The following is a 6,000-nucleotide window of genomic DNA, read 5'->3' on the forward strand; positions in this document are numbered from 1 at the left end:
ATCTCTCCTGCACTGTCTCTGTGGGCTCTCCCATTGTTCAAGCTCTCATTAGCTCTCACCTTGATTCTGTCAGTAGTTTCCCATCTGGCCAGCTCTCCTATATTTCTTCTCTATCCTCCACTTATGATTCAACAGCTTTACCAAGGCCTTTTGCAGGAAGTCAGGGCATGGCACTTTTTTCTCCAAATATTCTGAAGCTTTGCGGTTCATTTGGGCTAACACTGAGCCTTAAAGATAACCCATAAGGCCCTCCATGATGTGCTCCTATTACCTCTCCCCTCCTTTCCAATGGCAGCCTTTCTCCCAGAGCTTCAGCCACACCAAACTCCAAGTTGTTGACTTTAGAAGTCCAGGAACTCTTCCGCCTCCACACAAACTCTATGAAGCTTGCTAAATTGAATGAAGCTGAATTTATTAAATATGTCCAACACACAAGAGAACTGTCAGCGTGTCAAGGTGTCTCAAAATTGGAAAGTCAGGATGAGAAAGCTGAAGTTAGTCACACAGAGTGGTTTTAGGGAACAAGTTAGTAACCAAAGTCAGGGCAGAAACTGATGAGAATTTGTAAGCTGAGCAAGCTGCTGAACTAGTTAGTGGATCTTGAAATCTTGTTGAGTCAACTTGTCTTCGTGTTTCATGTTGCAGTGTGCAGGTCTGAACGGGCTGAGGTTCAAGCAGTTGGAACCTAGTTTTGTATGCTGGTATCGCCTCCTTCCTCTGCGCTATGAGTCAGTCCTGGCTCATGCGCTGTGGCTGCCTATTCATTGTTGGGCCTTTGTGTCAACTTCTTCTTCTTCTTGAGAACTTCACCCACATATTCTCAGGGTACACTCCCTCATCCCCTTAGGCTTTGCGCACATGTAACCTTCTTAGTGAACCCTATTGTGTCCATCCTGTGTAAAGTAGACTCCCCACCTCACCCCCAAATTCCTTTAACTTGGCTCTATTTTTCCATAGCACTTCTCACATTGTATTTCTAACTATTTCATGTTCTTGCTGTTTCTTATCTATTTACTGCGTTACATTATGATGTAAATTCAAAGAGAGACCTGGAATATTTTCTTTGTTCACTTATATCCTGACAATTAAATGATGCCTGAAACAACAAATATGCACTAATGATTTGCTTGAATGAGTAATATCTATTCAGAGCTCTTCAAAAGGCTGATGATAGAATTCCCTTAGAATTCTAGCTATCATCTTAGCTACAGAGGGAGATTCCAACTCCTTAACATCATTAAGAGATTAGTATTGTTAATTGAGAGCACTAATATATCAAACATAAGACGTTAACACATTATTACCTAGTGGACAGTGAGAACTTAACTATTAACTTCACATATGTTACCAGATCTGAAAATGTAGAAAAGTGAAACCTAGCATTTAGTGACAGGAAGTAGACCACCAGTAGCCTGCCGCTAGGGTTGATGGTAGATGAAGACTTAAGAGCCACAGGGGATCTTTTCACTGTGATGGTAATGCTCTATGTCTTCATTGTGCTGATAACTACTAAAGGAAAATGCATTCATTAAGACTCATAAATTTCTACAGTTAAAGCAAGTACACTATATTGTATAAAATTATGCTTTCATGCAGTTGATTTAAAAATGAAGCAAAAACTGAAATCTTTTATTTTTAGCTCATTGCTACTATTTTTTGCTATCCAGTATATATATATATATATATATATATATATATGTAGGTATCTATGTAGGTATATATATGTAGGTATATATATATACATATATATGTATATATATGTATATATATGTATATATATATGTAGATATCTATGTAGGTATACATATATATATGTATATATATATATATATATATATAGGTATCTATGTATTCGTGTATATACTGGATGATATCTACTTGTGTACGGTCTCAGAAATAAAGTTGTACTGAGACCATGGAGATTGTAACTTGATCAGTTTACATGTTTCCCAAGTCTCTCCAGCAATATGTAACCACCATTCAATGAAATTGATTTTTTTACTTTAGCTGTCTTATTCTCTAAATGTATTATACTGATTGGGTCCACAGTTTCCTAGAAAATTTGTTACTTCTGCATAGATCTTAGTTCTAGTGGTCAGATAATGTGGCTAATACTGAGGTAGTAAATATCTCATGGTTGCAGCCGCAGCTAGCCATTTTTAATACCAAACTCTCGTATGCTGTAGCTACATCAGCATCTGGTCCCACCATTCCTCAGACTGGCCTCTGATTCTGTTCTCTCCACAGCATCAGCAGTGCTACTTTGGATGAAGTTGCCTTGCAGAACAGTCCTTGCTAATACTTGCTGTGGTCGCTTTTTTTTAACGTGGGCACAGTGACTGCTGGGGCTGTGTCTTGGTCTGCCCAGTCTGACGACACAAGCCGGATGGCAGAACTCAGTAGCATTCACAACTCGAAAGCTGGCAAAGTGTGTACCCCCCGGGGGTCCCTGTTGGTGAGGTAGCTGTAAAAGTCTGTCTTAGTGTGATGGCCAAGAGCTGCAGAGAGGCTGGCTGTGACCGAGCCAGGAACATCACTGACAATAGTTAAAGCATCCACTTCCTACAAATCAGGCCACAGCCAGCATGTGTAATGAAGACATCTGCCTTGAGTGCTTCTGTTCTTTTTATTTATAAAAAAATAGCTGACTTTATATTTCCAAATAAAGATCATGTGTATTTATTATCTACAATATGATTGTTTGGAAATGCACGTGCACTGTGGGTAGCTAAATTAAACTACCAAGAATTACCTCACACATATCATACTTTGCAGTGAAAACACTTAAGACCTACTGTATTCAGTTTTACAATTGTAATCATATGACATTTGTCTTTCTGTGCATAACTTGGTCCGTATACTTAGCACAACATCTTCCAAGTTCACCCATGTTGTCATACAAGATTTTGTTATTTTAATGTCAACAGATATTGTGAAATGGGAAGAAATTGTTCAAAAAGAAAAAAAACTATGGTAGGAGAAGAGGAAAAGATGGAAAGAAAAAATAACTAAAAACTAGATAAAATGAAAACAGAGGTTTGTAAAGAGGGAAGAGAAGACAGGTTGAAGGAAGGAAAGGGAAAGAATAGGTATCATGTACAGGTACAAATTCCCTCTGATGAATATGATCATTACATATATCTAAAATGTACCAATAAACTTAATAAGAAAAATATATCAATAAGTGACGATATATTATACATGTTCCAACTTCCCATGATAAATGTAATCACTATGAACTGCAAACATGTGATAATAAAAATAAAAATCAAGTGAAAGAAAATAGTCCAAATAATATTTCAAGATATATGGATATATTTTTCTGTATTTACTGATGATGCTAATGACACCTCGTATTTGTACTATTAAGCATAATACTTCAGTGAACATGGCAGTATAGACAATTTTTCAACATGGGAATTCTATTTCTACTGGATACATACCCAGTAATGAAATTCCTGGATGATGTGGGTTTTCTATTTATAAATCTTTGTTTTCTAAAATTATTATACTAACTCATATTTCCATGAACAGTATGTAAGTATTCCTTTTTTTGATAGCTTTACTATAACATGATCTTTCATTTTGTTATCTAACGTATTGACGATCCTCATACTCAGAAACGTGTTCATACGTGCTTTTTCTGGTGATTGGTGACATGCCACTTTTTATAGACCTGTCAGCCATTTGTATACTTTTTCTACAGAAATATCTACTGCTCTTTATTTAATTGGATTGCTCGTTTGCTGTTTCGTTTCATGAGCTACTTACCTATCTTTGAAAATTAAATCTTAGTGAGATGTTGACTTGCAAGTTTTCTCTCCCATTCCGTAGCCTGGTCCTGCACTGTAGCCCTGTGGCCTTTAAGGGTCTTACTCTGGATTCAGCTCTCTGCCCCACAGGGAGTGCATCATGAGTGGCAGCAGGGGTCTGGGAGTTTGACCAAACCCAAACCCTGACTCTCTTCCTCACCAGCCTGATCACAGGCTGCAAACTGAGTGGTACCTCGCTCCCCCAGCAGTCCCCCAACCAAGGTGGCTGGAAGAAAAAGTCCTAGTGGGTGAGGCATAATGATGTACACAGGCCAGGATTATTAGCTTGGTGATGTGTAGTGAGACACTTCTCCTTTTCAATCTGTTTTTTCCACAAATAAAATGGTGATCATAGCACCTACTATGTGTGATTAATGTTAGGATAAAAATAATACATTAAATTGGTTATGCTATTTCTTATTTTAGCAATGGTAAAAACATTTTTAGTGACCATGGATAGAATAAAAAATATGTATCATTGTTCCTCTGAACATCCTTGAAGAAATGCCCAGCTCTGGATAAGTTTTTGGTGTAGGGAAATATTATTTGTGTTGCCCACCATTTTTTATTTCTAATCATCTTTGATGTTTTATTCATCCAACCTACATTTCTTAGTGCCTTTTTCCAACCTTACCATTGCTGCACGTTACAGACTGTTTTGTTTTTTTACAATTTTTAGTGTTCAAATTTAAATTAAACTTATTTTACCTAATCCATATTAACATATAAATTGACCATATTAATAAGGTACCTCATCAGATAAGCTTTCCTCTTAGAAGTTAAGCGGAAAATTAAATACCATTGGCAAGCTACTTCTTAATTTTCCCAAAGCTAAATTCTCAAATACATTTCAATGCACAATTCTTCAAAAGCCCTTGGAATGTTATTCAAATGCCCATCATTTCTGATGATCTGGGTAAGAAGTCCCTAAAATAATCCTGACAGATTTTTCCTCTTTAGAGGAGACTATTCTCACCAGCAAATTCAAAATTATTTTAAATAGCTGACCTTAAATTATTTTAGCCATTCTGCAAAACGCTCGTCAGTAGTTGTAATGATAGAGTACTGTCTTAGTTTCTTTCATATTATTGGGAATGAATAGCCAATACTTAACAACCTAAAGGAGATTTCTTTTGCCTCACAGATTTAGCGGGTTCAGTTCATGGAGGGCTATTTCCAAGGTGATCAGGGCATGGAAGCTTCTGGTGGATGGAAGCTGCTCACCTCACGTTGGCCAGGAAGCAGAGAGAGAAAGGAGGAGTCAAGAAGGGAGATGTATCCTCCAGGTGGGGTCTGGGAGACCCAACCTCAGCTGCTGAGTGCATGAGTGAATGAACTCACTGATGAATCCAGTGCCCATGGAGCAAATCACCTTTCAATGGCACTGGCCTGTTCTTGGAGCTTGAGAGGGCATTCTGAATGCTTGAGTGCTTGAGGGACATTCTAAGTCACCTTCAAACAGCCCTGCCTCTGAGTACTTGAGACGTTAGAGGCTGTCCTAGTAGATACCCAGCAGCAGATAAAAAGATAATTCAGTTAACCCTCATAGGTTTAAACAGAAAAAGATCTGCCACTCATTCTAGAAAGTTTGCAGAATTTCATACAGAACTAGGAAGTCCAGCATAAGGAATGCACAGAGAGAAGCTGCAGCCAGGAGCGATGCCCAGCCACAAGCAGTGGATCCCACTGCTGGTCAGCTGTGACTCAGCACCATGCCCAAGCCTGGACTCCACAGGCCACAGCCGCACCAGCCGCCAGAAAGAACCCACATCAGCTCTACTGAGCCTCAGAAACAGCTCACCTTACCACTGTGGAGCTTGGGCACTCAGGTGTCCAAGAAGCTGGGACACAAGAGGTGGAGAAATGCAGTCCAGCTTCCCAGCTGCTGGTGATCCAAAAGGTACCGGAGAAGGCAATCAGGTCAGTACTCTGTATGTTATATTCAAAAATTCATTTTTAAGAGAAGCACACAAAGTATTCATTTTAATTTCTTCTAATTTAGAGGCACGTAGTTGCCCAAGAATATCTGCACAGGACAGTCACAAAGTGGAAACTCACCCACTGGGTAATTCAGAAGTTTCTCCAATTAGGTAAGCATGTAAGTTTCACTTCAATAAATTATAGAAAACCAGTGTCCTATGCATAGTATTTTGATTTTACCATAGTGACAAAAAAGGAAATGGAGATA

The sequence above is a fragment of the Cavia porcellus genome, unplaced genomic scaffold (assembly GCF_034190915.1).
Source record: "Cavia porcellus strain 051 isolate PalLab524CR breed Dunkin Hartley unplaced genomic scaffold, mCavPor4.1 scaffold_7, whole genome shotgun sequence".
Lineage (NCBI taxonomy): Eukaryota > Metazoa > Chordata > Mammalia > Rodentia > Caviidae > Cavia > Cavia porcellus.